The sequence below is a fragment of the Sus scrofa genome, chromosome 8, assembly GCF_054392235.1.
Source record: "Sus scrofa isolate SSC_HxYL_T2T_F1_AM1 chromosome 8, Sscrofa_HxYL_maternal_Yorkshire_Landrace_v2.0, whole genome shotgun sequence".
In the NCBI taxonomy this organism is placed as follows: domain Eukaryota; kingdom Metazoa; phylum Chordata; class Mammalia; order Artiodactyla; family Suidae; genus Sus; species Sus scrofa.
Window position 1 is genome coordinate 34,959,793 of NC_139390.1, and position 10,280 is coordinate 34,970,072.

The window sequence follows — 10,280 nt, forward strand, 5'->3', positions numbered from 1 at the left end:
ACACTTTTTTGACAGAAGGAAGATTTATTTGGAATTCTGGAAAATAATTTTATTAGAGGGTTGATGAGTCAGAGAAAGGTGATAAAAAATAGTAAAATAAATCTCTAATAGAGTTTCTATGAAACAAATTAAATTAGAAGTTATGGACATTAAATAAAGAAATGAAAGGTTAATAACATACAGATGTGAAAAGTAGAATTAATCAGAATTACAGAGTTATTCATATGAAGCAAAAAAGTATTCTATAGGCATAACAATAACCTAGAATGAAATAAATAGTGTATATGTAATAAAAGATATAAATTGCTGATAAGCTGGAAAGAAAAGTGAGCTAGTGATGTAGGAATATAAAAAGTAGTTATAAAGAAATTGACAGACTAAAAATTGTAATAATCATAATATTAATTCCTTCAGCAATTCTTTTCTAAAAACCTGTTATGAGCTCTCTCTATTAGTTCTGGGAATGCACAAGTGAAGAAATGATTTTGCAGACCTCTAAGGGCTGATGTTATAGAGATAGAGAAGGATATATATGAGAAAAAATAATTTGATGCAATTTGATAAGTGCCTTTCTACAGGCATGAATAAATTGTTTTAACAGCATAAAGGCAGGGAACTGTTGCTTCTCTCTGATAGAGTTCTCAAATATCTCTCTGAGAGGTGGAGGGTGAGCAGAATACTCATGAGCTATTGACTCAGGCCATACTTGTGGGTCACTAGTGATGAGAGATGACTATAGGTAAGAACATTGCAAACGTAAGAGAGAAAGGGACTGAACCAAATGTCAACTATTGTAAAGACAGCTGGCAAAGAAAGGAAGTGCATACGAACAACATGACTTTGCTTCTCTGTGGCTTTATCCCTATAATCTCCTATATCATGACATCTAAAATTATACAAAGAATTTTTGCATATCTTAGCATAAGCTGTAATACTTCCTTTTCCTCCTCTGCTCTGGCTTAATTACGAAGTTGATTTGTCTATTTTCTCTAAGGCTTCACTAATTACCTCTTTCCAACTTCCAACATAGAGTGTGTGTGTGTGTGTGTGTGTGTGTGTGTGTGTGTGTTGCTTGATTGGTTGTTTTCTGATTGCTAAATTAACAAAGAGACCAAGTTTAAAGCAGGCAAAATTTTGTCTTTTTGTAGGTCACCTTAAAGGCCCTTTTCATCCCCTAAGCTACTCTTTCTTGGCTTCTGCATAGCCAGGTATAAAATCTTATTAAGGCATACCCCTTCCCAAGCAGTATTTGCATTCTAAAGGAGGTTAGAACAAAAATTATCTATAATGATATGATGTTAGCATCTGTAGCAGAGGAGAGAGAAAAATATCTAGGGGGAGGATAAGTCTTCAGCATATCTTCTGCACCGTACCACGTTTCTCCCTGTGTAATACAAACTTTGAATATAAAGGCTCTCTTATTTATTTATTTATTTATTTATTTATTTATTGTCCTTTTTTTTCTTTTCTTTTCTTTTCTTTTCTTTTTTCTTTTCCTGAGCTGCTGTGTGTGGCAAATGGAAGTTCCCAGGCCAGGGGTCAAATCAGAGCTGTAACTGCTGAGCTACACCACAGCCACAGTAACGGGGGGATCCGAGCCTCGTCTGAGACTACACCACAGCTCATGGCAATGCCAGATCCTCAACCCACTGAGTGAGACCAGGGATCAAACCCACATCCTATGGGTACTAGTTGAGTTTGTTACCCCTGAGCCACGATGGTAGCTCCCAAGTCGCTCTAATTTATAATAAAAGCTTTAGTTTTATTTATCACTTTACCATCTTAGAAAAGAATAATAGCACATCATTTTATTAATCAAGAATTTTACTCAAAAAACGTTTTGACATGCCTGATTTTATTTAAACTGTACTAGAGCCATTGGGGTTGTTTTTGCTACAAACCTCACTTTTAGAGATAAAGCAACTGAGGTGAGGAATTAAGTGGCTTGCCCCAGGTTACACAGCTAGTAAGTAATGAATCCTTGGCTCAAGTCAAGCATTTTATCTCTCAGTTTACTTCTTTTTTTGATACACTACTTTTTCCCACCCTGTTGCTCTGCCCTTTCTCCCCTACAAGTTTCTTACCTGAAAGTGCAAAGTTCTTCCACAGAGATGATTCTGTATGTGTGAGCTCACAAATATGCCTTCTTCATATCTCGGGTATTTCAGATATAGGTAGGTCAGTCATCATAACTTGAGAAACAGCTGTAGAAGCGATTTTAGCTGATTATGCAGGGGAGAGTAGGACAGAAAAAGGGTTGACACTCAGTTAATCAGAGTCAACCCAAGGTAAAAGCAGGTTTTAGATAAAGAGTACCTTTAGCCCTTCTCCTAACGCTCTCATTTCTAGTCTGTTCACCTGAGGCTCTTCAGTCCCAGGGATCTTACAGGCACAGCCACTTTGCTCCGAAGCACCCAGCCCAACCTGGTCCTGTAGTGTTCTATGCTGCCTGCATACATTAAGTTCTTGTTTCCCCAGGTTAGAAAGAATATTACCATTTAAGCTACTTAGTGTTTTATCCGCAAGGTGGTTTGTATTAGAAGAGAAACATGAAGATTTTTACTCCAAGCCATGAATTTCATATCATGGAATTTCAAAGTTAAAAAGAAGATTGTGAAATAAAAGCAATTAGGAGGGCAAAGGAATTTTTAAGTCATTCCAAAATTATTGTACAAAAATAGTCACATATTCTGAAAATACATAGCTATTATTTTAGTCTTTGTTTTGTTCTGGTGGAGTTTGTTTTATAGAATCATGTGCTGCAGAAAACTTCTATAAATGATGATTTCAGGTATCTGTATACTCTTTTTAGTACTTAATAAGAATACTAATATAGATTAGTACTAATATAAATTAGTACTCTTATTAAGAAGTTTTAACAAAGGGGATGAATGATCAGCCCTTGTGCCATAATAATAACAAAGAGTACCAGCTCTGCAGACAGCCTGATTCAAGTATCATACCATCACCCAGAAGTGGGGTGACCATGGTACCTCAATGCCTCATCTGTAGCTTGACTTGGGGGAATATGAAACTAGATGGTGGATGTAAATCACTCTCCAATAAAAAGTGATTATTGTTAAAGGGCAGTACAGGTGACTCTGGCTATATGACAGTTTTGTTTCATATAGTTGCTGTGAACAATAAATTAACCTATACTGCACCATTCCTCCTAAAAGAAATAATGGGTTAAGTCCCTGTGAGCCTCCTGTCACGTTTTTGCCAAATGATCAAGACATAATGTTGTTTCATGACCTGTTTAAAGACTCTTTATCTCAGAGTTCCTGGTTGTGGCTCAGTGGTTTAAGAACCCAACTAGTATCCATGAGGATTTGGGTTTGATTCCTGGTCTCACTCAGTGGGTTAAGGATCCAGTGTTGCCGCAAACAGCTGCAGAGGTCACAGATGGGGCTCAGATCTGGTGTTGCTATTGCTGTGGTGTAGGCCAGTGGCTGTGGCACCAATTTGACCCTTAGCCTGGGAATTTCCATATGCTGCAAGTATGACCCTAAAAAAACAAAAAAATAAAAATGCTTTATTGCATACGTATAGTCCATTCATTGATGTTGAACTCACAGACTATAACACTAAAACTCATGCCTACACAATACTTATCTAACACATGTATTTTCTCCAAAAAGCATATGACAGCCTTCTTGCTTTTTGGCACATGAAACAGCACTTTAGCCCTTCTGTGTGAGTGTCATTTTAAACAGAGAAATCACCAATAAAAATTACAAAAATGCAAAAAATGTGGCACTAAGTAGACCATGAGAAGAATTTTTGCTTACAATATGAAAGTTTAAACAAGATGACAGTGCTGCCTTGTTGGACCTCAGCTGGGAATATGTATGTCTTGTGATTCAGATTGTTTACTGCTCTGCACATGTCTGCAAATGATCACAAATTGCAGCAAGTATTAACTTGAGGGTTAGAAATAAATTTTAGCAAGTAGATGAATTGAAGAATGTAGAATCCAGGAGTATTTAAGATCAACTATGTAATGTAGGTAAGAGCTTGTAGTCTGTCATCATCAGCCCGACCTAACTACTCATCATCTGTGTAGCCTTGAGCAAGTCTCAGTTTCCTCACCTGTGAACAAAAAATAGTGATAGCTCCAAACTCTAATATATGTGATGAGAATTACATGAGAAGCTGCATGTAAAGTGTTTACAGAGTATATAACAAGTAATCAAAAATATAAATTATTAGTGTAAGGATCACTGAATAAGGCAATAGGAATTAACTTAAGCAGAATTTTCTTGCCAACACTTCTCAAAATTCTAGGGGGAAAAGATTTTAACTAAATAATTTGCTTTTTCCTCCTATTCTCTGTGTATAAGGAGAACCAATTTTAGTGACAGATGTAAAGAGTATTGTATTGTAATACAAAAATCGTTTTGGTGAAGTATTATAAATCAATACAGTCATTTTAGGGATCTTAACTAAAGTATGCAGGTATCAAGTTTTAAATGGGGCCTTGTGCTAGAATTTCAGTTAATGCAAATGGAAGGAAATGTGAACTCTAAGTACTAATTTTATTTGCATAGATTAAGCCAGGAAAAACATGAGCTTGTGTCTCTAAGGATCTGATCTCAATCTGAAAGATAAATGCACACAAACATAGTCACATGACCTAAAATTTCTTCTCCTTTGACATGTTTCAAATAATTTCTATTTCAAATAAACACTAGCTTATGCTGGAAATCCTGATGAGATATTTTCAGACTTTATGTTGCAATATTTGGGATAACAAAAATTAAAAAGTGAAAAACTACATTGTTATTAACCCAAGAATTCCTGCTCAAAAACGAGGTCCACTTAATTCATTGAAAGAATACGTGAATTATGTCCCACTTTATTTCAGTTAGATGTACTCAAAATTTCACCAGATTGTGTAAAACAGAATAATGAATCATGAAAATGGATGAAATCAGAAAGAAAAGCTAATGTATGGGGAGTGGTTTTATTTTTATGGTGCATTGTGATTATCGACTGCCAGTGAAATGACAAACATTTCAGGTCGAACATACTTCATTCAACTTAAAATGTTACCAAAATGAGTTAAGAAAATATACAAAATAGGTGTGATCTTCAACCATCTTTTGGATTGCTTCAAAAAAAATCTATAAATAAATAAATAAAATAAAGTAAAACTAAAGAACTTTCTCCTCAGAAAAGTTCATGATACACATACACATTTTAAAAATACACATATACAAAAGACAGCCTACAGAATGGGAGAAAATAGTTTCAAATGATGCAAGTGACAAGGACTTAATCTCTAAGATATACAAACAACATAAACAGCTCAACAGCAAAAAAGCCAACAATCCAATTGAAAATATGGGCAAAAGACCTGAATAGAAATTTCTCCAAGGAAGGTATACAGATGGCCAACAAGCACAGGAAAAAATGCTCAACATCACTGATTATTAGAGAAATACAAATCAAAACTACTATGAGAGATACCACCTCGCACCAGTCAGAATAGCCATCATTAACAAATCCACAAATAACAAATGCTGCAGGGGGTGTGGAGAAAAGGGAATCCTCCTGCACTCTTGGTGGGAATGTAAATTGGTACAACTACTATGGAAAATAGTATGGAGGTACCTCAGAAAACTAAATATAGAACTACCATATGACCCAGCAATCCCACTCTTGGGCATATACCCAGACAAAACTTTCCTTGAAAAAGACGCATGAACCCGTATGTTCTTTGTAGCACTATTCACAATAGCTAAGACATGGAAACAACCCAAATGTCCATCAATAGATGAATGGATTAAGAAGACGTGATATATATACACAATGGAATACTACTCAGCCACCAAAGAACAAAATGATGCCATAGCAATATGAATGGAACTAGAGACTCTCATACTAAGCGAAGTAAGTCAGAAAGAGAAAGACAAATACCATATGATATCACTTATATCTGGAGTCTAATATAGGGCACAAATGAACCTTTCCACGGAAAAGAAACTCATGGACTTGGAGAACAGACTTGTGGTTGCCTAGGTGGTGGGGGGAGAAGGAATGAGATGGACTGGGAGTCTGGGTTTAATAGATGCAAACTATGGTGTTTGGATTGGATAAGCAATGAGATCCAAATGTATAGCACTGGGAAATATGTCTAGTCACTTGTGTTGGAAGATGATGGAGCATAATGTGAGAAAAAGAATTGTGTGTGTGTGTGTGTGTGTGTGTGTGTGTGTGTGTGTGTGTGTGTGTGAGGCTGGGTCACTTTGCTGCACAGTAGAAAGTTGACAGAACACTGTAAACCAACTATACCAACTATAATGGAAAAAATACACACACACCTTTTTTTATTTTACAATGTTAGTGTGTTTAAGGATGTACTAGAGATCCATAGCGGTAGGGAACTTTTGAAAATAATAAAAAAATAATTTAAACATTTTTTAGGGAAGTCAAAATCTTTCTGTAGATTTTTGTAGTTTTGCTCCCCTCAAACTCTCCTATAGATATTAACTGAAAATGCTGCTTAGAAAAAACAAAGCAACTTTACTTCTTTTTAGCCTTTTTTTTTTTACAGTTATAGAACTTTGTGGATTTTCATTAAGTTGGGATAGACCCTTCAGGTACTATCCAGTGGCAAGTCTGTACATCCCATTGATTTCAATAAGGAAGGTCAAACAACTCTAAAAGCAAGAACTAGGAATGCATCATTCTATCCTGTGATGTTTGATGGGTACTATTTGAAGAAATTATTCACTTCTTCCATGAGCCGATGGGCTAAAGCAAAGTAATATTATCATTTGGGTCAAAAAAGTGTCCCATATTGCCATAACCTCTATTCTTGGGTATTTCACATTTCATTATGCTCCGTAGATATAGCATGGGAATTCATCTCAATCACATTATAAAAACATTCAAGGACTGAAAGCAATTCATTTTTCAAAGATCCATTGGTCACATCACTTGGCTTTAATAGAAATATACAATTGTGGCTTATAATGCTATTTAACACACTGTGATCCAGAGTTTCAATCTGACACCCTTTGGTGCTTATCTTTGGCATCGTCCAGAAGCTACGCCTGATGCCACCTTGGTCATGCAGAGAATGTAAATTTAAAGAGCCATTTTCATTTATAACAAACAGACCCAGCTGGGAACACAGCTGTTAAATGGGAAGGCAAAGCGAAATTTCCTGCTACCTGGAAGGGTCTAATTATAAAACCACCTAGACAAGCTTTCAAAAGCCATAAATGAACCAGCCCACCCTCAATGTAGGTTTCACTTAAAAAGAGAAAAAAGAGTGAAATTATCTGAATCACATATTGCAAGTAATCAGGACTACTTTATAAAGTCCTAAAATCTACATACATCTAAACTGAAGCTACCTTTGATTCCTAACTAACATAGTTTCTTGGCTTCTCAATTTTCAGCCTAAAATCTAAAGTTTAGAATAATCGACAGAAAGAAATGTGAATTATGCATTTTTGTACTTGTATCCCTCCAGTATCCTTCATTAAATAAACAAGAAAAGATCAGCAAGTGCAGTGTATGAAAACAAAATCTAGAAATTTGAATATAATAGCTAAGGCCCTCAATAGCCAAGGGAGAGAAATGCATTTACATATAAAGTGTCTGTGGTATTCCCTAGCATTTTAGCAAGTTACATGTAAAATTTCATTGTCATTGTGATATGTTTATGGACGTCCTTTTTTTCAAAAACTGACCTTGGAAAATAAAGTGATTTTTATTTGATCCAACATCTTTGCTGCTCGGTCTCTATTCATTGTGTGTCAGAGACTCCCCAATATAACCATCTGGGACCCCGCAGACTGCAGAAAGGTCCTAAGGGAGGAAGAACTGCATAGAATTTTATTCCCTCCATCCATGGTCTCCTTTAGTCTTATTAACTTTCTGAAACACACCCAGTATTCCTGAGATAGATGTATAATACATGTTAAGTATCTGTCCGGTAGTTACTATTTAATAGATGATAAAATTCTAAAAGGTGGAGTTCCCGTCGTGGCGCAGTGGTTAACGAATCCGACTAGGAACCATGAGGTTGCGGTTCGGTCCCTGCCCTTGCTCAGTGGGTTAACGATCCGGCGTTGCCGTGAGCTGTGGTGTAGGTTGCAGACGCGGCTCGGATCCCGTGTTGCTGTGGCTCTGGCGTAGGCCGGTGGCTACGGCTCCGATTGGACCCCTAGCCTGGGAACCTGCATATGCCGCGGGAGCGGCCCAAGAAATAGCAACAACAAAAAAGACAAAAAAAAAAAAAAATTCTAAAAGGTTCCACATCTTGTTCTCTGTGTGCGGCATCAGCCCATCATAGTAAACAAGTAGATATTTCATAGACACTGCTTTGGGCTCATTTCATTGATGATTTATCCCATACTAAGTCATCCATGATGTTTCATCTATTCTATAACTAAACCCCTGAAGCAATTATGCTGAGTGGGCTTGAAAAGCCACAATTTTAGGAGCATTAATTGAATTTGAGGTTTTCACATTTAATTTATATTATTTCTTTTTGGCTTATCTAATGCTTTGCTTCTTTGCATGAAAATAAAGATTTCATATCATCAGTAATTCTTACAAAATGTTTTTAATGAAAATGTATTTAGGTAATAATACTGGGTCTGGATTTTTATCTAAATCTGAGAAAATGAAATGAATTTTAAAAATTGTAGAAATCAAGCCTGTACAACACTTTCTTCAGTTGTACAGATTTTGTCACATCATTCTTAATTCTTTATTTTTTCATATGTATGCATTTATACTTAGACTGGGCACCATTCCAACTGAGACCATACACTGTGATTAAATAACCCTCCCTGCTTTAGGACAGTGATTAATGTTTGAATACCTCCTCCAACAAAATAATATGATAGTAAAACATATATTTCCAAAAGACCCTAAGAGTATAGGCACAAATGTGGTGCTCTTCAAAGGAACTTCCTCAGGGAAATAATGAAGGAATAAGAGAAGAAAAAGAGGAGGAAGGGAATAATGTTTGTAATCGTTAGAATTTATGAAATGTCTAGTATCTGGCTCTAAGCAATACTGTATTCATTTTTCTCATGCAATCCTCACAACAATCTTATGAAGTATAGCTTTCCAGATAAGGACATTGACAGGCACTAAAAGTGAATTTACCTATTAAATGTACTTACTAAATTTACAAAGTTTGCTCTTTAGACTATGTTTTGGGAATTATTTTTCCTGGCATTCTCTATAGTAGATTTTGATGTCACTCAGGAAGAAGAGGCTCTAAAAAGGGTTGCTAATCTCAGAATTTTCTGGTGAAGGATCATTGGTAGGACTCAGTATATTAAAGAACCCAGTAGTACACTGTTCAAAGTGAGTGCATACATGGATTTTTTTCACAGATTGTATCCATAGTTTTTATGAGTCTCACAAAAATATCCCAGAATAACATCACCATTAACAGCAAACAAAAGTTTAAAAATCAATGTTCTAAGGAGTGACAGAAATAAAAATATGTGAAACTTCCCCTCCATAAAACAAAACAATAAAATAACTGAAGAAAATTATCAGAATCAATTTTTTGCAACTCTGGAAATTACCCAGAAGCTTGCAAAAGTTCAGAGAATTGGGAGCATTTACTGGAGAAAAACAGCTGAACTTCAATAAGAACAAAGAGATTTGGAGCATTTTTACCTACCCTACTCCCATCCCCATTCCCTCTCATTTCTCCTCAGCAATGTAGCAGCCTTAAAATCATATCCAACATGCCCAGTCCCAGTTAAGGAGAGAAGTGTTAGAACTCTTCCAAGAACTCGTTCCAAAACAGGATTCATTATTTGCCCCAATTAATGGCTCCCTAGAAGACCCCATTTGAAAGGCTTGCCCTATACTAAAATCTTTCCAGAGACCATTCGTTGAATAATTTGAAGAGATAATGGTTTAAAACTTCTCAAATTAAATTTAACAATTAATCTACTGAAAGAAAGCAAAGTTGGAGGACTGATGCATCCAACTTTAAGAATTGGTATTAAGCTACAGTACTCAAGACTGCATGGTATTAAACAATAAGGTCCTACTGTACAGCATAGGGAACTATATCCAATCTCCTGGGATAACTCATGATAGAAAAGAATTAAAAAGAATGTATACATATGTATAACTTAGTCACTTTGCTGTATAGCAGAAATTGGCACAACACTGTAAATCAACTATACTTTAATAATTTTTTAAAAAAATACTGCATGGTATTGACAAAAGAATAGACAAATATCAATGTATCAGAATAGAGAGTCCATAAATAGCCCTACATAGAG